The sequence below is a fragment of the Camelus bactrianus genome, chromosome 6 (assembly GCF_048773025.1).
Source record: "Camelus bactrianus isolate YW-2024 breed Bactrian camel chromosome 6, ASM4877302v1, whole genome shotgun sequence".
In the NCBI taxonomy this organism is placed as follows: Eukaryota; Metazoa; Chordata; class Mammalia; order Artiodactyla; family Camelidae; genus Camelus; species Camelus bactrianus.
Window position 1 is genome coordinate 68,478,544 of NC_133544.1, and position 21,991 is coordinate 68,500,534.

The 21,991-nt window shown below is 35.9% G+C and overlaps 1 long non-coding RNA gene across 2 annotated transcripts in view; it reads left to right on the top strand.

Moving 5' to 3' along the window:
- LOC105076878 (uncharacterized) overlaps positions 1–21,991 on the top strand; it is a 487,483-nt gene that overhangs the window by 293,223 nt on the left and 172,269 nt on the right. For both annotated transcript variants that reach the window (XR_012507612.1, XR_006728364.2), the window contains exon 4: positions 1,109–1,359. This is a non-coding gene — a long non-coding RNA (uncharacterized LOC105076878). The remainder of the gene's footprint in view (positions 1–1,108; positions 1,360–21,991) is intronic.

Consider the following 21,991-nt stretch of genomic DNA (forward strand, 5'->3'; position numbering starts at 1 on the left):
AATGTGACTGGGAGAACCTTGGGATATATCTCAGAATTTGGGACTTGCTTACCTACATATTACTCTTCCCACCTTGAAAAGAAAATGTTCCTTGCTGAAAGTTATTAATTATTCCTATGAATTGTGCCATTATGGAAAATAAGCATTAGGAGGTTCTCATACTCATTCCTGGGTTTTTCCTATATGATCTGGACATTTTCTGTAAGAATTTCTTGAAATCAATTATTGTCTTTTATTACAAGGTACAAAATAATTTTCCTTCCAACTGTGATGTTAAGTTGCATCTAGTCTAGCAAGAATAGTATTGAGGAGGAATTGTTTTGGAAAAACTCGAGCGTTTCTCAGTTAACTTGGATTCTATCAGTAAATTTGGCTTTTTTGTTTCGAATTTCTCTGACTTCCCCAGATTTGAAAGTTGTCTGAAGATAGTAGCAACATTTGGATAGTACGTACAATTTATAAAGTTACTAACTCAGCACTTGTACTTACTAAGTAATTGATACTGCCACCTGTCATTATTAGTGACAATAAAAAATAGCACATATTAAATCTTGCAGGATGGCTAGAGGCCATCAAATCATCCTCCTTAATACCACAAATTTTAGTAAATTTTAGAAAATGATCCAGCTGATTTAAAGTTGAATTTAATGTGTTTATAACTTCCAAATATATTTCAAGGTGATTATAAATTGCTTTGGGATTTTTTATACTCAAAAAAGGTCAGCTTTTACTACAATGTAAAATTTAGAGCCTTTGTTGAAATATGTCTTGAAGAAAACTGCTAAAAATCATTAAATATACAAACGTTTGTAAAGGACAGAGTATCTCTATATACATACATATGTATATATATGTGTGTGTATGTGTGTATTTATACATATTTATATAAAGCATACATGAATACACACTCTCATATTTATCTGTACATATGTCTGCCCCTGCATCTGGAAGAATAGATTTGTGTTTTAGAGAGTTGGTCCCGTGTTCATATCCAAATGCAAATTTTGACTCTTCGAAGCACATTTTCATATTTGCATCCCTTCCTTTCTCAGTAGTTTTGCCAGTTGGTGTATTTTTTTGCTTATTTCCACTTTTTCTTCCTCTGCAGCATCCCCCATGAAGTGGCGCTGAAAGATCACGTTAGCACAGTTCCATGATGTGAAATACCACAAGTCTGCAATTTTTCGGTCTTGAGAGCATCGCTGGGCTGAGAGGATGGAAATCTTTCAGTAATTATACCAGTTTGTATTCGTCTCACATTTGGGACCAAATACAAATCCGATCCACTCTTTCTCACTGTGAATATTCATCAAAAACAAAGTGCCAATTCTGGGCTAATCATGTATGGAACCAAACATGGTGAGTCCTAAGTATATACTGTATGTATGTATACATATGAATATATATATTTATATACACTAATTTTACTTGTGTCCTCCTCTGTGCAATTTGTTTGTTTAGTATAGGGGTTGCTGTTATAATGTGTTAATAAGCTGCTGAAAACTTGGCACCTATTACTTGAAATGACAGTTATGTTAGAAGCCTATTAACACTCATAGCAGTAGCTCTGCAGCTACTGGAAATGAATTTCAAAGAAGGTAAATGAACAAAAGCGATTTATATCTCTGAGGAAAGCAAATATCATACCCTGAACCATACATATACTTTGGAAATGTACAGTCTATAAAATGAGAAAAAGAAAAAACCTCTTCCAGTTAAACAGCGGAAGAGAACTTTGAAGAAAGGAAAGCTTCCTAAAAGATTTCCAAACAACCTTGAAGACATAAATGTTAAAGATACCAAGCATAGCTTCCTCTCTTTGTTTCTGTTGTATTTAAACTAGAACCATGTCAAACTTAGTTATAGGAATAGAACAGTACAGGTCGAGGAAATTCACTTTTCTCTCCATGAGAAAAGTTTAAATCTGGATTTAGCTCAAACTTTTTCTTAGTCTCTGAACTTAGGACACCATTTGCTATTGTTCTCAAGGCAGGGCACTTTATGAGTCAGTTCACCCTGACTTTGAACTATTTTAGTTTCTTTTGACTGTCACTGAAATTTTACAAGATGGCTAGAAGTCCTGGGTAAACCTTAGCCACGGTAATAAAAATGTGGTAAGTTAGATTAGGAGCAGGTTTTTCTTTTTTATGACATAGCCTGTGTGTGCTTGTGTGTGTATGTGTGTGTGTGTCCATCGGGAAGGTTATATACTGATGTTGGAGAGAGGATAGTTCCATACTTTTAGGCTAAACTTAGATTAAACTATTAATTTTTAAGAACCTTGCTTTTGAAACCAAGTGAAAGGAAAAAAAACATCAAAAGACTTTTCCATGTCAATTTATGCACAGAAGTTAGAAATCTTAAATCATTTTCAGAGTTTGTATAAAACTAGCAGCCAAAGGTTATAATGGGCAGTTTTATCCCTAAAATAATTTACATTATTACCTTTATCTCTTTAATACTAGGATTGTACTGTCCTGGACACATAGTAGCACTATCTTTGAATTTGCAGCACCATCTTTGTATTATCTGGGTATTGATCCTCTACCCTTTAAAAACAAATCTTGAGAAGTCTTTGGAAGTGATAGAAAACAGGTATAGACTCCAAAAATTGTATATATGTAAACTCAAAACTGTTCTTTATGTGCATGTGTATGCATGCAAATCTGCACGCATGTGTTCATACAATAATAAGGCTTCACAAATCAGCTTAGGGCAGATTATTGTATTGTCAGAGGAAAGAGGTGAGAAGAAAGGCAATTCTTTTGTCAGTAAGACTCAAGGTAAAATATACTTTAAACGTTGTCCAAATAGAACTTCAGTATCCCAGATAAGGAGACACTATAATTGCCCTTTGAGACACTAACTAAAGACGCTCTTATCTTAAGTTCTGTTAACCAAAACTTACGTTTACCTGGCCCTTCTGTACATCAGCAATACAATGACGATTGATGCTCATTATGATTATCCTAAAGGGACTCAAGCAAGGTAAAATTTTGCTTTTCAAATTACTAATAGTTTAATTATGCTCAGTATAGTTTGTATAAAATGAGTTTTTAAAATTGGATTCTAGCATCTTAAAAATAAATAATTCATGTAGCATATAGTTAGTGACTCAACTACTTAGAACGGTTGATTAATCCAATTACCTACTTCATGTCAAGTAGAGAACAGGTCAAACTTAAATGAAACTAAATTTATTTGAATTTTCTAAAGACTTGTATTCAGAAATGCCAATTACCAGTTCTTTGTAGACTGGTAATATTGTGAACTTCCCAATGTTATAATATTCTGTAATTATCTATGAAATGGAATCTGGTCATTTAAACAATAAGAACAAAAACAAAAAGACACTTCCAATGGTTAAAAATTAACTCAATTTTATTCTTTCACTTTTAAAAATAATTACTTCAAGGCTTTTATTAAAAATATTAAAAATATAACGTGTGTGGGAAAAATTTTGAAGCAAAGGTGTATAGTTCAGTGATTTGCTATGAAGGAAATGCCCAGGGGAAGAAGTATCAATTGTAGCATCTTAGAAACATCTCTCCAATCACTGACTTCCTCCCTGCCTCCCGTCACAGTAACCACCATCTTTACTTGCTTTTCTTTCAGTTTTATCACCTAAAGTCAAAGTTTAGTTTCATCTACTTTTTAACTTATATAGATCAAATTGTGCAGTGTGCATTCTTTTGTGTCTAGCTTCCTTATGAAGTTCCATGTTGTTGTAGGAAGTGCATGATATTTTATTGAATGGATGGATAGTTGGGTAGTTTTCAGTTTGGAACAACTTCAAACAATGCTGCCTTAAACCTTTTACGTGTTTCCTGGTACACATGTGCATGTGCTTTTGTTAGGGAGATGTCTGTGAGAGGAATGGGTGAGAGGTAGGGTACAGGCATGCTCAACCTCAGAAGGTAATGTCCATCTATTTTTCAAAGTGGCTGTACCAGTCAATTTATACTTCTGTTAGGAGTATTAAAGAGTCTTGATTTTGCTATTTCCTTGTCATCATTAGTTATTTTCAATCTTTTAGAATAATAGTCATTCTTGTGGTGTCTTATTGTGGTTTTAATTTCCTCTTCCCTTATTAGTAATGGGGCTGAACTCTCTCTCATATGTGTATTGGTTTACTTTTTATGAGTAGCAGGCTATTCTTTATAGATTTATCAGTTTTCATTTTTTAATGTTTTGTAAAGGAGTCCTTTTTTTAGTTATGTGTTCCAGATATTTCACTGTGTGGTTTGTCTTTTCACCTTCCAATTAGTGTATTTTGATAAACAGGTAACGTATTAAAATTTTTAAAAATTTCGGTCATGTTTTGTTAAGTTAATTTTTCTACATATTCTATTTAAATTTTCCAGTGTATTGGCATAACATTGTTAATATCTGTAGCATCCATAGAGAAGTCACTCTTTAATATGGCTGTTGGTTATTTATAACTATATTATTTTAATTTTACCACTTTTATCAGGGTTTATCAATTTTATTCATCTTAAAAAACAAATTTGATTTTGTTGACATTCTCTAGTGTATTTCTCTTCTTTTTTTATGTACTTCCATCTTTTCTTCTTGGGTTAAATTTCTGTTCCTTTTAAATTTTAAAAGATGGATATTTCATTTTTTTTCCTAATACATGCATATAAAACTATAAATTTTGTTTACAAATAGCTTTAGCAGCATTCTACAAGTTGTGACAGGTCATAGGTTCATTATCATTTAGTTCAGAATATTTTCTAATGTCTATTTTTATTTTACTTTGATTCATGAATTTATGGATTATTTAGAAGTATATTGTTTAATTTTCAAATATATGAGAATTTTCAAATTATTTTTACTTATTTCTAGCTTATTTCCATTGATATCAGAACACATATTTTGTATGTCTGTGTGTTTTATTAGTTATTGAGAAAAATCTTTCATTATAATTGTTCATTTGTCTATTTGTTAAATTCTGTCAGTTTTAACTTTATATATCTGGGGCTATGTTGAGTGCATATACATATAGAATTGCTGTAAATTTCTTCTGAATTATACCTCTAATCATTATAGTGTCCCTCTAGGTCTGTCCATGTTGCTGTAAATGGCAATATTTCATTCTTTTTAATGACTGAGTAATATTCCATTGTGTGTATATATATATATATATATATATATACACACACACACACACACCCCCACAACTTCTTTCTCCATTCATCTGTTGATGGACACTTAGATTGCTTCCATGTCTTGGCTATCGTAAATAGTGCAGCTGTGAACAATGGGGTGTATCTTTTCCAATTAGAGTTTTCTCCAGGTATATACTCAGGATTAGGATTACTGGATAATATGGCAGCTCTATTTTCAATTTTTTAAGAAAAGTCCATATTCTTTTTCCATAGTGGCTGGACCAAACCACATTCCCACCAAGACTGTAAGAGTGTTCCATTTTCTCCACAACTTTTCCAGCATTTATTATTTGTAGACTTTTTGCTGGTAGCCATTCTGACTAGTGTGAAGTGATACCTCATTGCAGTTTTGATTTACATTTCTCTAATAATTAGTGATGTTAAGCATCTTTTTATGTGCTCATTGGCCATCTATATTCTTTGGGAAAAATGTCTATTTAGGCCTATTTTTTAATTGGGTTGGGTTTTTTTGATATTGAGTTGTTTGAGCTGTTTATGTATTTTGAATGTTAACCCCTTGTCAGTCACATCATTTGCAAATATTTTCTGTAGGTTGTTTTCATTTTATTAATGGTTTCCTTTGCATTCTTTTTAATTATCCAACAACCTTGTGTTTAATTGAAGTATTTAGTCCACTTGTATTTAATTTATTTATTGATATATTTGTCTTAAATCTACTATCATTTCAGTTGGTTTCTATTTGTGCCATTGGCTCCGTGTTCCTTTTTTTCTCCTTGCTGTCTTCTTTTGGGGTAATTGCTTTTTATTTTTCATTGATTCTGTTGGCATAGAAGTTATAAATTCATTTATTGTCCTTTTGATGATTGTACTAGAAATTCCAAATTTCTTGGATTACAAATGTCTAATATTATATTAATTGTTGCTCTTATCCTCTTCTTGAATAATTTAGTTTCATTTATCCTCTTCTTCTTTTATATATAAGTATATGTGAAAATGTAGTTATTTTTGTAGTCAATATTCATTAATATTTACTCTAATATTTATGTTTTGTAGGTTTCCAATTTTTCCTTAGTTTCCAGCCTTCTATCTAAGATCATTTTCCTTCATATGAAAAAAACCTTAAAGTATTCATTATTGTAGGTCTCTTGGTGACAAATTCTCTTAGTTTCTCTGAATTGTCTTTATGTAGCTCTTATTCTAGGTGAATAATTTTTAGTCTAGAAGAATAATTACAGAAACTAGGACTGTAAATTGACAGCAACTTTTTTTCCCCTGTACCTTAAAGATATTGTTTCATTATCTTCTGGCTTCCATTGTTTCTGTTAAAAAATTGGCTATAATCTGTACCTTTTCAGTGCTTTTGCTGTTACAGCTTTTAGGGTACCTTTCTTTGTATTTATTTTTGTGAGGCTCATAGGGTTTCTTGTCTATGGCTTGGTATTTTTTCATCATGTTTGGAATGTTTTCAGCCATTGTCTTCAAATGTTGCCCTTGCTTTGTTTCTTTCTTCTCTTTTTCAGACTTTTAACCATATATTTCAGACTGTAGGTCTTTTAACTGTATCATCTCTATCTAAAGAGATCTACAGGATCTATACTGAGCTCTTGTGAGTCTGTTTCTATTTTGGTTTTTGCTACCTTAAAGTTATGTTATTTTTTTCTCTCCATGGCACTGGTTAGTTTGTTTTTTTCTTATTGTATGTGAAAAATTGTTTACAGAAATAATATGAGACCTAGAATGATGTCTTCTAGATAAACTTTTATTTGCTTCTTCCAGATGCCTGGAGAATATTCTGTAGGAATTTGCATTTAGGGAAGTTAATCCAGTGTATGGCATTGAGATTCTTTAAAACTGACCTACAGTCATTCTAAGGTCTTATCTAGTTTATCCAGTTTACCTTTGCTCTTACAGTACAACTTTTCCAGATCCTTGCCCAAAGCAGGGGGAGTTCACAGAAACTCTCTTCCTAGAGGCCCCTGGACTCTGGTATTGGTCCCTTATACTTAAGAGTCTTCCATTCCTTAAATTAACAGATGCCCTCAGAGGAAAAACAACCCGCAAAATGTATTCTTCTTCCTGGATTTCTGTTCTTCCCTGAATCTTCAACTGATAATTCTTTCTGCTTTACTAGCTCTCCTATGCCTTTAAACATATATATTTTTGATGGGTTTTGTTCCGTCTTCTAGACCTTCTCAGAAGGCAATTTAATCTGAATTACCTATTCTGCTATTACTGAAAATGGAAATACTTTCCTTACATTTGTTCTAAGTCTTTCTCAGTCTATTATGAGTTTGAATGGTTTATTGATTAGGGTTTAAATTAAGTTTTACTCAGGAAATTATTGATTATTTATATAAAGTAAACTGGAGTATAAAAGTCAGTATTTTAAGTCTTGTTAATCTAAGTCTTACCATGATGTATATTTTACCTCAGGTTCAGAAGCAGATACTCTAATGAGGACTCTTGTGAATGTTTTTAATTGGGAAATATTCCTGGGAAAAACTAATAGGGAAAAACCAGAAGGGAAGGAAGCAAGATCCAAGAATTGTGTATTTGACTTAATCACACAGAGGGTCTCTGAAGACTACGTTGGTCACACCTCAGAGGAATTCCAATGGGGCAAAATAAGCTAAAGTATTTTGACCCCTGTACCTATTGGTCATTGTTTAAGGTATGCCCCCAAGGTGACATAAATCCTCATACTTCCTGCTCTCCATCTGCAGATGCAGAGAATGACTGTTTGCAACAAAAGCACACTGGAAACTGGTATGCATGAAACTGGTTAAGGAATCCATGGAGTTATGGGCAAAGCAATGACAATGGTTGCTACAACCTATAAGGCTCTGTCTTTACATAGGTCCATGGAGGCAATTCAGGGATCCACAAACTTCAGTGGGAAGGAAATACATTTGTGTTTTTACTAACCTCTAAAAAAATTTAGCAGTTTCTTTAGTTATAAGGGTAGCAGTAACAGCAGTACCTGGAAAGCAATACCTGTCCCGAGGAAGCACAGACCCCAGCATGGAGTAAGTAAATTGCTCAATAGATTTTATTTTTAAAAAATATATGAAAGGAAAATACAGAAAATGTGTTTCTGACCTAACTACATTTCTAAAGTGAATGTTCTATAATTGACTAGAATGTGAACATGTTGCTATAATCGCTGGCCATCCAGTGTGGTATTAGGAATGTAATGATGATCTATTTTACTAGTCAAAGTTATGATGAGGATTAATTTCAGAAGATAGCATCTGTCCAGAGATTTGGTTAATGTTACATAAAATCATCATTACTAGCATAGGGTATTTTCCTTATAATAAATATGTATAAAGACTCCCTGCAAATTCTTTTATAGTCTCATTTTGGGGTCATTATAGAAGAATGGATTAGAGGGTAGATGACTGTGACTTTAAGCACTTATTGTTTAAGACTCCTTAGATTTGATAACAAACTCCATGGCTCCCAATATTTAGGAACAGAAAGAAAGTAAAATCATTTTTAAAACTTTGACATATAATCAAGTACTTTTAGTCAACTTTCATATTGCAGTTTGAAAGACAAAAATAATTTAGCTAATTAACAATGGACATTTTTCTAAAATTAATACCTATACAGGGAAATGATGTCATCCATAGCACTGTAGGACAAAGATGTTGCCCAGAACCAGAAGTTAAAAAAAAAAAAAAAACCTAAAATTCCTTTGTCTCTGGTGAGCCAAATGTCAACCCCAAAATCAGAGGTGATGAATCCTTTTCAGTCTTATTCCAATATTACTTGAGGAACATAGTTTCAAATCAGGAAAGCTATCTTGGACCCCACATAAGGCAATTTCCATACTGAAGAACAAGCGTAATGTTATGGCCAGTAGGGTAGCTGTGGTGGTTTGACATGTAAGAAAGTGGCACAAAGTAGTCTATAAAGTATATTTCATTTATTCTGATAATAAATATGCTTGCTCATTTTACAGAAAGTCAGCTTTTTCTTTAAGGTGGTTACTTCTAGCTTGATGATCTTTTGAAAACTGGAGAAAGAGTCTCAGAAACTTAAAAGTTCTGTGAAGACTCATCCCTACTGATTCGTCTGTCACCTCAAGTTCATATTAACTTGGGCTTAATATGTACCTTCTTAGAGAGACTGTTCAATTCCAGTCATTTCCTGAATTTAGTAACTAAATCTCAACTGCATTCCTAGCAGATGCTCATTTCTTCCTGGGCTTTGAGTATTTGTCTCTGGGCCAGGAGCTTCCTCATATATCAAAGGCAGCTTTTTGGAGAGAAGGGAGACGTGAAGGGGCAGGGGGCCTGGAACCTGACCCTGTGTTACTGCCTCTGTTTGAGAAAGCTGAGAAGTTAAAAACACTCACTAAATAATTCCCTTTAAATCAGAAGAAAAATGATTTTTTACAGTTAACAGTTAGATGCATGATGATTAATGTTTTCAACCTTGAGGGCAAACTCTGCCTGTTTAGTATGAATTTTTTATTTCTGTGTTTCAAGTGAAAAATATCCTGAGATCCTTTTGAATTTCAAACAATTAGTCCAAATTCAAAATGTATTAGGTTAATTGTATATTTTTAATCTAATTTTAATATTCTTTGACTGTGAAATTGATAAGCTAGCATTTATTTGCTCTTGAAGTCTTTTAAAGTTTATAACAATATTTATCCTCTTTTAAATGGTATTACTGCTTAACGATAAAAGCCTGGCCTAAGAAGGTGATAATATTTAAGACCTACACCAACCCATGGGGCCAGGGTGTAAACCATCTACCTGGTCTGCTTTGTTCCCATGAGTGTGTAATATATGTTATGAAATTTAGTGTGGGGCTTCCTTGCTGGGGGACGACTGGCTCAGATATAAGTGGTAGCAGAGGCAAATGTGAATGTTAGCATCAGTTTTAACACTAGATTTTGTAGGAAGACAATGGGACTAATTTATATGGTCTTTGTATGAGAGAATAAGAGTTAATAAGAGGTAACTGTGTATTTTTCCTTATAGGAACATAGGGGACGGACCTGAGTTAGGACCCCTGCTCATCTGTGTTACTCTGGACAAGTATAAATTTCCTCAGCTGTTAAATGTAGAAAATAAAACTTACCTTAATGTGTGTACATCTTTTAAAAGCTCTGGAATGGTATACAACAAAATGTTAACAGTAGTTCTCTTAAGGAGGTGATTTTATTTGTCTTTTATCTTAGATTAAAAATTCTTTTAAACAAGAAAAAATATATAACAGTCCTGTAGGACTATTTTAAGATTTGGTTGTTCTGAAAAATTTTTTTTTATTAATAGAACCCCTTTATGAAAAGGCATCTTATATGAAATTTCATTACATAAGTATACGCATATGGAGCTGCTCTGCTGGCCTTGTCTTCCCTCTTCAGATGGTCCCTCAGGCATCTCCACGGAGCCCTGGGCTCCAGGGAACAGTGATAGAGACCAGCTTTGATATGGGTTAATGGAGACCAAAAAAGTAAGGGACCCTGAACAATGACAGCCATGTAGTATTTATTCAAGTAATGCTAACTATTAATGTTGTTATTATCACCAATTATTTTTAGACTTCATTCTGGGAGAAAGTAGTATCATTTACAAGAGGGAATATGAGATAACACACCCTTTCTTGGAAGAGCATTTACCAGTTCCGAGGCTTTATCGTGGAAGTGTTTAATCGGTGAGTACATTATGCTGGTCTGGACTTTCTGTGTTGAGCCTACTGGCTGATCCAGCAGTGTCACTGACTCAGGATTCCGTAGTTTTACTTTTTCCAGTCTAACCCATGCAGGTAAAACAGTATGGGGGTGCCTGAAGTGTAACCACCCCAGGTGTGTCAAGCTTGCTTACATCTCTTCTTTCCATGGGGGCTACCTGATTGCCCCCCCCTTAGAAGCTTAGCCTTGCCCGTCTCTCAGGATCACACTTGACCTTTGGCAGAAGAATGCGTAAGGTCTAGTTCACCATTTGGTGATTCAGCATTGATATTCTGACTTATCATTAATATTCTTGAAACTTTTCCCTTAAATTTAAAAACCAGGCCTCCTGCTGTGTGCTGGAGCTGACTAGTATTGGCTCATGGAAGTAACTGTTTACATCTGAGGAATTTTGCAAGCTAGTGGATATCACATAGGTAGCTTGAAACCAGCCACGTCGGAAGTATTTACACTTCAGAAATTGGCAAACTCTACAAAACAGATTTTTCCCTGGAGAGTCAGTTGAATATCTACCAGAATATCACTAGTTGAGAACTACCTACCAACTCACACTCCAGTTCTCATAATTGGATCTTTATTCTTCCCTAGACCAAGTTTCTGCCTTGGAATCACAAAAAGATTTGGATCCTTTATTCTTGTTAGATTTACCTCCAATGGCAGGAGTTTGATTTTATATCTTAGCTCTAACCTGGGACCCTACTCCCCATAACTTGCTCACATATCTCTCCCAAGGCTTGTCTAGCTAAGATTTATGACTATAGTCATTGTTACTGTAGTCCTCCCTTATTTGCAGTTTTGCTTTCTATGGTTTCAGTTACCTACAATCAACCACAGTCAGAAAATATTAAATAGAATATTCCAGAAATAAGCAATTCATAAATTTTAAATTATACACTGTTCTGAGTAGCATGATGAAATCTTACACTGTCCCACTGTCCTGCCTGGGAGGTCAGTCATCCCTGCTACCCACCATTAGTCACTTAATAGCCATCTAAGTTATCAGATCAACTGTGCAGTATTCCAATGCTTGTGTTCAAGTAACCCTTATTTTACTTAATATTCATCGCAAATTGCAAGGGTAGTGATGCTGGCAATTCCACTATTCTCCTGCTGTGCTTAATTTATAAATTAAACTTTATCATAGTATGTATTATCAGTATGCATAGGAAGAAACACAGTAATAGAGGATTTGATGCTATCTGCATTTCAAGAATCAACCAAAGGTCTTGGAACATACCGGGGGTGGGGGTGGGGGGGAATACTGTACCTAGATTTTCTTATCTCACTGCTCTTGAACCACCATCCTGCATTCCCTATTATGTGGTATTAGATCTCTTAGTGCTTGTCCTATGCCCATCTATTAACTTCCTCTTTAATTGATGTGTTTTATCTCAGAGTCTGGAAGTCTTTTCAGTTTGTACATCCGGGTCTCCTTTGTCCTAGTCTGTATCAATTAACTGAAATAACTCAATAGTCTTTCTGTAGAATTAAAAAAACTTCTGAATATACTCCTCCTAGAAATATTTTTCCATATTATTAGGCTCTAAATTATTTAAATGTAATTTGTTATAGTTTTAATTTTAAAACCTAATTTAGCATTTTAATAAATAATAACATTTAATATCCATAATGAGGGTTCACCATATATAAAGTATTTAATTTCTTAACACAGCACCTATATTTTCTCATAAAATAAGCAACATTAATTGTTCCCTATCCATGTCCCAGACACTGTTCTGAGTGCTTAGCATGTATTAATTCACTTAATCCTACAAAATTCCTGTGAGACATGTACTGTTATCATCTTCATTTTACAAATGAGGAAATTGAGAAAAAGAGGGACTGTGTAGCCAATAAATGGCAAGGCAACAGTTTGAACCAAAACCATCTGTCTCCAGAGTCATGCTGTTAACCATTCTACTATCCTGCCTCTTCCTAAAATGAAGCACAAAGCTATTGCTGATGAGAAACTCCACATTCTCTTATTGTTAATGCTGTCAGCTCACTCTACACAGGGGAGAAATAAGGGAGCTGTAACCCAACAAGAGACCATCAGACTGAAAATTCCCTCTCATATCCAAGGAGAGTTGGGAAAATGACTTCATAGAGTACCGTTGAACTACATAGAATCACAAGCTAAGAAATAAATATACTACCTTGCTCTCTGTACCTTCATTTTAGTTTTTTCTCCAGTTGTAACAATATTCAGTGAGGTTGACTATACCAGATGCAGGAAATTGGGGAAGGAGTAGTATGTTGACTTAAGCAAAACATCTAACAAAATTCAATATAAAATGCATATACATAAACATATTAAAATTATTTTTATTTTATTTGAGCATAAAATTGAATATATAATATATGAATCTGTGTTTTATCATAATGTTCATACTGTCTGGTAAAGCTGAGGTTCTGGATAATACTGAAAAATTTTTCCATAATGATATTTTTGCCATTTACTCACAGAAAAATAATACCAAATTATATATATCCAAGCCATAACATTTGGCATATTGAGTAGGAAATAATGAAGTTGAATTGTAGCAAGACAAGGATGAAGAGGCAATAGTTCTTAATCCTAGAGTATTTTCTCGAAGGTTCACAGGAGAAAATAAAACCCAGCAGATTGAAAGGCCTCATGAATCTGCATTACAAGAAAAAATTCTCCAGATGATTCATATGCGCCACATAGTTTAAGAACTACTCTATAGCAGGTCAAGTTACCTTTCTAGCAAAGAAATGCGTGGTTCACTGAATATTCTTAATTCTAATTGTTAGTCTCACTCACAGGGTGAGATTCTCAGGGTGGAACCTAGAAAAGCAGCAAGGGGCGGATGGTAAAGGAACATTTGTAAATGTCAGTCCATGTGTAGGGGTTGTACCCTCCCTGGGGCTCTCATCACAGCTGCTTATCAGTGGAGTTCATGAAGAAAAACGTGTGAAGATCACAGAAACACATGAGACAGGCAACTAGAGTCCCTAAAATGTGATTTCCATTTTGGAGTCTAACAGGAGACAGACCCAGCAGTGAGCCTGAGCTTGGTTTACTATGTTAACCCATTTTCTTATATCCTATTGCCAGAAGAATAGCAGAAAAGAGTTTATTGGTTTTTTTCCTGCATTTCATCAGTGGGAGATATGGCTGGTCCTCTCAGGGATCTGCTTAGATTTACTCTGAATAGTCCAACAGATACTATTATCGTCAATTTGATCAATTTCCAGATGAAGAAACTAAGACTAAAATAATATAGATGATATGAAATATAGCTAATACATGATAGATTTGAACTACAGACCAAGGTACATGGTTCCTAGTGTTTGAATAGTACCTTCAGCCCATGTTTTTCAAATTGTTATAGAAAATATTTATCTATGATGCTCATGCTTAAGTAGTGTCTGTTGAGTTGAGTGAGAATGAGGGCAAGACCCTGGCAAGCATTTGTAGCAAAAGCAAATCTCTTTTGCTTTTCCTTTCTGTCTTCAGTTGGCACTTCCTGTGTCTTTATTGCTCTCTGATCTGGTGCCTGGGATCACAACTTATCTCCTAGATGCACAGGTCTTTTGCTTTGGTTTTCTACCTGCTCCACTTAGCACACACCACTCCCCAAATCTGTGTTTTAACTTCCTCTCCTCTTCACAAGATAATGTACTTCTCCTCTGTCCTGGACCTCAAGACACAAAATTCTGCTATGTGATGGTCAGGTAAACCGATCCTTGCCACCCTTTATCTTTAAGGTATTAAACAATATCTGATCCAAGTTAAATTAAGCAGTTCCTTAAAGAAGTACTTCCGGGGCTCTAGGAGTACCTGGTAGGAGTTCCATTTTCAGTCAGTGATGCTTTGGTATGTTTAAACCCAATAGGCAGAGAGAGGCTTAATCCACTTATACATAAGGCCAGCCCTGGACAATGGCATTTATTTACATACCCTCCAGGGACACGCAAGTCTTCAATGCTGCAGACATAAAGATTCAAACCAGGCACACGCACTGACATTTTCCCACCCTGCTTCCCTAGATGCTCGTAATATTTAAGGCCAAGCTGATGCTGGGTACCCCCATGAGAATGGATCCTCTCCTCTGTGAGTTTGCCTAATGGAGCACCTGGCATTTCTTAGCCTGCCAGAGGAGTGCTGAATGCAATGACTTTGCAAAGTCTCCAGGGGTTTCAGTTAGCTTGGAGCCCAAGAGAGCAGTCTGTTCAGACCAGATCCAAACCACCTAAGAAATCAAGTATGTGGAAGACTGGACTTTCTTCTTTCTTACCCATCTCTCAGCTGCAAATTGCTCTCTGTTTTCCTGGGGACAGTGAACAATGAATTACTGCCACCACTCATATTTTAGTATCAACAAAACACTTATACATATACTCTCCCCTTTGATCCTTACAAGTATTGTTTCTCTTTTTTTCCATCTGGGATTATGGTGAGGCTTTAGACTGGGATTATTCTAGAACTTCCAAAGCCACCTAGCTGCATGTGTGATAGAATAATTTATTAAGATTTTAATTGTGTTGTGTTTCTTTTTTTCAACCTCATCCTGGGGCGGTAACCTTTTTGTTTTCCAGCCCTTTGTGATGGAGTCAGAATCAAAGTAGCCCAGCTTTGTTTTCTAACCTGAACTCTTCCAGGGAAATGGAGAGCAGTGAGAACCTTGGAGGGCGGGGATGGGGAAATGGTTGCCGCAGTTAGTATGAAGGGGAAGGGAGATTTTTTCCTGATGGGAAAGCAGCAGTGATCTGAGTTACCTTGAAATTGGTGATTTCTCTTCTTCACAGAGCCTTGAGGTAGAAGCAGGACATTAGGAGGAAATGCCTGTGTGTTCACCTAAGGAGGTGAACGTCCATAGTTACTGAGATTCCAAGGTTCCACTAAGATATCCTGCCCAAGAAGGTGGGCATATTCCTGCCTTTTAGGGATCAATATGGGCTTGGACAAAGACCATTTCAGGAGTGATCAGAGACCGGAGAAGCCACCATAAATGTCTGCTTTGCATAAGATTCCAAAACATTGTTGTTATCCTGGACAAGGGAGAGAGATAGTATAATGACAAATTAGATTTAATGGGACAGGATTACTGACATTTGATTTGATTTAAAGACCTGAGTTTGTTAGGCAAAATTTAAGCTTATTAAGTTGGTGAGTTCAGCATGGCAAATTTGGTTGCCTTTCCATCACACTTGCTTCTCACAAAATTTACATTTAGATGGGGGATCCCAATGGGGAAGACCCAGTCTTGCCATTGTTACATGTACTTATGGCAAAGGAGACATCCAGCCCAGTCCTTTTTTTGGGTTGTTTTTTTTTTTTTTTTCCCAGCAGTTTCTTCTATGGCCATGAACCACGTTTTGTTATTGGATGACTTGATCAGTCAGCTAGTATCAGGGATTTAGGATGACCATCTGGGTGAAGCTAAAGGCACAAATGGATTTCATGAAATAAGGAGTTGCTAACTTTCTTTGGTAGGAGTAATGACTTGTAAAACTAGAGGAATTGTTTAAAAATCAAATTGCTTATTAGATTTTCAACTTCTTGAACAACTTCTAATATTTTCTCTACAGAGCCATCTACATATACCCTCTGCCTTTTGTTGGTAAAACATAACCATTTTATTGTTACGTTGCTTCATAGCTAAAATTTTCATGATTCTGTGTTTCAGTAAAAATCTTTGATCCCCAACTTAAATTAAGCTGAAGCTAAGAACTAACCTACATATTTACATATAGTATTTGGTCATTACACTAAAAAATAAAAACAAAAGGAAGGATTAAACAGAAAATTTCTCTCTCACTAATCTCTCATCTCCTCCTCCTCTTCTTCCTTGTCTTCTCTCTTCAATATACAGACCTCAGAGAAACACTGCAGAACCACAAATTACTGTGGGGTGCAACTCCTACTTAATAATGACATCCGTAAGTTAGCAAAAATCTGCCAACATCTGCAAGCTCCTCTACACAGTTGTGAGCCAAAGTTAAAAATCATGTGTGACAGTGCTGTGGAAAATACAATTGATTCCAGTCTGATTGTGTCAGTTCCAAACAGAGACAATATTGATGATGCTGAACAGTAATCTTATTGGGCTTGGACCCAACTGAACATTGGTCTTTGTCAACTCATTATTCCTCTATCAGAGGGATCTCCGCAGATTGATCTTGCCAGCACTTCTTGATGTGTCTCACAAATGGCTGTTCTCCTGTTGGCAGGCAGATTTGAGTATTGCACAGTAATTGCCGGGCTTTTTTCCCCTCTTTCCCCGCCTCACTCCCTGCTAGGAGACAGCAACTCCACATTGCAAGTCATTGTCATATGAAGGACCAAAAAGGTCCTAACAAGATAGAGTATGTAGGTGTGCAGCCCCAGTGATGCCAAGAGCTATGGCCATACCACAGATATTTTTTGATTGGCAAAATAAAGTTATTAAATCCTCTCTTTTCCCTTTAGGCAGTTAATTAGAGAGATTCCCTGAACTTTTCAGAAGTCTGCAGCACTGCCTGTAGGAAAGTTCAGCTCTGCCATCAAAGGGTTTAGTTTGGATGATTAATGTTGTCTCTGCATTTTTAGCATGTTTGAAAAGTGTATTGTCTCATAAGCAGTGGTGGGTGGGAAGAATAAGGTAATGGGCATAACATTTTGAACTGATGGCACAATTTGATATTCCTTTCTAGACATAAAAGCCTTCAAAAATCCAAGTTATTAGTCTAGATAATCAATAAGATACCAAAACATAAATGGTCTTCTGGTGTTCCTAGGTGGATTGGTTAGGATAGAGTCAGGCCTTTGTAATGGTGTCACAGTTTTCTGCCTGGATCAGAGCCTCCGACAGGCAATATGTATCCATGTATTTGTTGTATTATCAAGATAATTGGAGGGGACCAGCACCAAGGATGATCCAAGACAATGTAGTTTCAGAATGTGCATTTGACATCACATATGTCCTCAATCATAAGGATTTGCCTGATGTTCTGGGAAATCCAGCTTTGAATCAGTGATAGAAATTTAAGTTTCAAACGTTTAAATAATCATTGCACAAAGGGTCCATAAACCTTTATCTTTCGTAGTTTATACAACAAGAACTGCTTATGTGGTGTTTACACGTGTAAGAGATGAACACTGAGGCTGCTGGCTGAGATTGCTTCTTGTCTTCTGACTCCCTTTAGCTTTTACACTTTCTCCACTTGGACATGTATCTTATGAAAAGTTAAAACAAGCTGAAATAAGTGATCTTCAGCAAAATGATCTTCTGCAAGTGAAAACTGGATGGAATAAAATTTTTGTATACAGTTATATAGAGTTGGAGGTTCCTGATAATGATGCCTGTGGAATTAGTAGAATCTCAAATTGTGACTTTTTCCTTACTGTCATTTCTGGAATTGGTAATGTTCTTTTGACAGGAGCCATTCCTGTATAAAAGACTTCATCATGAAACCATTTTGGTGATGCACTGAGGTTGGTCAGAGAAGCTGAAGGCTGTGCACCTCCCCCACTCCACTCCTTGCCCAGAGTTGTTCCCTGCTCCCTACTCTATGCCAGAACCTATAGTTGACTGAAAGTTCATATAATGAATCAGCCTAAGTAAAACTCAGTTTTTATTGATTTGACTCTATTTACTCTTCACACATCTCCTGGGTGGGAGAAGGTAGGTGAGTGTTGGGGTTCAAAGTCCTCTTACTGGGGGATCAGGCTGCATAGGAAGGTAAAAATAAACAAAATATAGTTAATTAGGTCCACATATCAAGCTTAATTATCCCAGCAGAACATGAAAGCAAGAATTACATCAGAGGACTGACAATGCAAATAATGGAAAGTTCACTGTTTAGAATCCATTCGATACCACAATCGGAGGGTCACCAGAGGTGAGGGTGAGGACAAAATCACACTTTTCCTACCCCTCCTTCAAGGACACTTTTATATGAATTGAAACAGCACAGTTTTATCATGATGGCCAGCCTTGAAGTTACTCTGAGATGAGGGGAGCATCTCAAGGGTTTCTCTTTATCTTGGTTTTAGGAGAGAATATTGGTGTTCTTTAGCTGATTGGATATGTCATGGGGCACCTGATTGAGAAACTGTGTCTTACTATTGACTCATCACAAAAGAATTGAATATTTTTTTCTCTCCCATTTCAAAAATTGGCCGACTCTACCACATCAAGAAAGCTTGAGCATGGTAAGCAGCAATCACTATAATTATTGGAATATACTGGCAGTGTTTAGTGATTTGAAAGCTCAATAAATCGTCATGTATCATCACTAGAAGAAAATCAGAAAGCAAATGAAAGTTTAACCAAATAACAGCAACATAAAATCCATACCTAAAATATTATACTTCTTTCTTTTTGCCTGTTTTGTCATTTTTTTTTTTACATATTTGAGGTGTTGAATTTTATTTTTTCTGGTAATTTCTCATGCCTTCTTTGGGACAGCTACCTTAAGTGGATAATAGATATTTATGCAGAATTCTTGAAGATAAGAAAATTCAGGATCAGAGGAAATCAGGAGAAGAGTCTTAGAATGATTCTCATAGCCATGATATTGGTGCTGTCATGAACACAGGTACAGTTAAGGCTGTTGGATGACTTAGCAGTTGCTGTGGCCTTCAAAGTTCTAAGAAATGAGATATGGAAGTCCTCTAATGTATAGAAAATTTAATGCTGGCTCTCATCTTATTCCAAGATGCCATTTTAAATGGGAAACTAAAGGAGAGGACAAAGATTCTATAGTTCTTAAAACACCCAATCCAGAAAGCCCTGTTAAATATGTTTCTTGAACCCCCCCTAAGTGAGTGAGTCCCCCAGTACTCTCCTTGCAGACTGGAGATGTCCTATTAGCAATTTGACCTGAATACCAGAAAGGCATAAAATTCTTGATTTGAAGTCTATACCCCTTATATTAAGAATCAATACTGACTTCATGGGTATGTGACCTGTGCAGTTAGACAAGGGCCCATGGTTACTTCATGCTCTGCTGCTGCCATCTTGAGATCCTTAATAATTTTTGGACAAAGAGCCTTACATTTTCCTTCTGCACTGGGCCCCACACATTATGTAGTCAATCCTATCAGGAACTGCTGATTTACTCTCATACAAAGTTGCTTTCCTCCTCCTTCCATCCCTTATGAGCAGAACAATGGGAGAGATCTGTAGGCAGAGACACAGAAGGGAGTTGTCTGGCCTTTAAGCATGTCTCATATCCAGCTCTCCAGACCAGCACCCAGGGAGACCCAGCATCATGTTCCAGATCACACACAGAGCCATCACAGGACTCATCAAAATCCCTTCCCAATGTTTTTGTTAATACTCTTCCAATGAGGCCAGTCAACTTTTTTCTCCTTTAACCCCCTTGTTACAACAAGTACATTTCATTTTAAATTAGATTTCCCATTAACAAAAAATTAAAATAGTACCCCTCCCCCTTTGAAGACTATAAAGCAAAAAAAATCTGAAGCTTCATAATAATGCTCCTTAGATAAAGATGAGAAGAACATTGTCAGAGCAAATAGTCACCCTCTACCATAAAAAAAAAAAAAAGCCAGTTCTAATTACTAAATTTTATCTACAATTATACCATTTGCAGATGTTTAATTAAAATTATTTTCTCTCTCATGATATTTGGCAACATGACTGTCAAAACTTAATACCTTTGGGAACATATCCAGGATGACTTTGATAGTATTGTCAGTCTGTAAGACAGGGCTTCACTACTGGCTTTGTTCAAGTGAGTTGTCCTTTGGCATTCTCTCCAGCATTTCTATCTGTGGTGTTGTGCCCAGCTTACTGCGGAAGCTCCCAACAATTACTGTTCCCATTTTGCAAATATTTGCATGATTAATTTTTCCTGATGTGTGTATTTCTAACCATGAGTACAAACAGTACTAACAGCTTTTCATTTCAAACAAGTGAGGAGGCACCCTGAGGGGCAAGATCATGCATTTTTATGAAGTTGCTGCTGTGGAAATTTATAATTTTTGCAGAAAAATTCACATTTTTCTGGGGCAAAATGAAAATTTAATACCTGTGAAAACTGCTTTTAATTTTAATAAAATCAAGTGACAACAAGAATAAAACATATGTAGATTCTTCTACTTTTTAGGGGGAGGTGGCAGTGCTCTGTTTTCTTTGCATTTACACAGCACCTTTCCCAACAGTAGCAGGTCCTTATAATTTTGAGAGTTGTGTGTGCCTCTGTTCCCATAAGAAAGAACTCTTAGGCAGCTTCACAAGTTATGAACATAATAAACCAAAGAAATGAAACCTAGTTTATTAAACACTTTGAAAAAAAATTCCCTGATGTAAGGAATCAATGCCAGAAATTTCTATGATAATGAGGAAATCATTAAGTCATGGAGAGCATTTGCTTTTTCACTGATGGAGGACAAGAGAAATTTCCTTTTGCAAGTTTCTAGTAAAACAAATGTGTCATTTGCTTTGATTTTATACTTTGAGTGACTAAGAAAATTTAAGAGTCTGTGACTTTTTAATCCAAGAGTTTTTGACTGCTTAATTCATGTTAGGATTTTTAACCTAGGTGACTAGTCTAAATGTTTATCTGAAGGCAAGACAGTGTTTCCCAAGTTACCACCTTCAGGAGGTACATGAGATGACTTTAGGTGCTACAGGGATGAGCACTTTTTGTTTTAACTATGTACATATTTTAATGAGTAATTGAATATATATTTCTGTATGTTGTGTATGCATGAAGTTTTAACAAATCCTGTTAGCAGTACCTGAGAAATATCCAGTATGCCATCTCCCTATCTTCACACTATATTCATGATTCATTCATCAGGATGTTTCTGCTAAATGAAAACCATGGTCTCCTAACTGACCGCTCTTATTCTCTGCTGCCTCCATGAAGTTGATCTTCCTCACAGGAATCAGAGAGAAGCCTTAAAAACACAGGTTAGATCCTGATTTTGTCAGCTCAGAATCTTGCAATAGCTTCCCCTCTCACTTGTGGTTAAGGCCAATGTTCTTGCCATGGCCCACAAGTCCTGCCAGGTCTTTCCTTTGGCTGCTGGTCTGACTTCATCTCCTACCACTCTGTTCCAGCTGCCTTACTGTTTCTCCGTCACACTGAATGTAAGTTGGTGTCAGGACTTTGGAGTTCCTTTTAATTTCCTTGTCTAGAATTCTCTCTTCCAAACTATCAACAT